This window comes from Penaeus monodon, chromosome 33 (genome assembly GCF_015228065.2).
Source record: "Penaeus monodon isolate SGIC_2016 chromosome 33, NSTDA_Pmon_1, whole genome shotgun sequence".
NCBI classification, from domain to species: Eukaryota; Metazoa; Arthropoda; class Malacostraca; order Decapoda; family Penaeidae; genus Penaeus; species Penaeus monodon.
Genome location: NC_051418.1, coordinates 11752182 through 11752567, shown reverse-complemented (window position 1 = coordinate 11752567; position 386 = coordinate 11752182). Strand labels below are relative to the sequence as shown.

Below are 386 nucleotides of genomic sequence, written 5' to 3'. Positions count from 1 at the left end.
CTATAGGTCTTACATCACAGATTGCTGCCAATTTCAGTTATTCTTCAGATGACCTCTGTTTTATAATACATATAGGTTAACAGTAAATAAGATTGACAGATTAACAAATTCTGACATTCTTCAACTATGGCATATCCATAGTTAATATCAAAAAAAGGTTTTCAAACACATAAATAACAACCAGTCATATGTCACATTACATTTCAACCAGCCAATCAAATTTTATTTTTCATGTATCCCAAAATATGCCCACAAATATGCAAAATATGCATACCTTGCACATTTGAGTCCACCTGTAGTGACAAGCATTTTGTCTTTACGAGTTATAGAAAATTTGTTGATTTTTCATGAAATAGTTCTGAGGCTGTTGACCTTTGCCAGAGCTC

At 32.4% G+C, this 386-nt stretch overlaps 1 protein-coding gene across 1 annotated transcript in view; it reads right to left on the bottom strand.

The window, feature by feature from the left end:
* The window catches only part of LOC119594037 (uncharacterized protein DDB_G0283697-like), a gene marked incomplete in the record, with an annotated part of 31250 nt that overhangs the window by 28071 nt on the left and 2793 nt on the right, over positions 1-386 (bottom strand).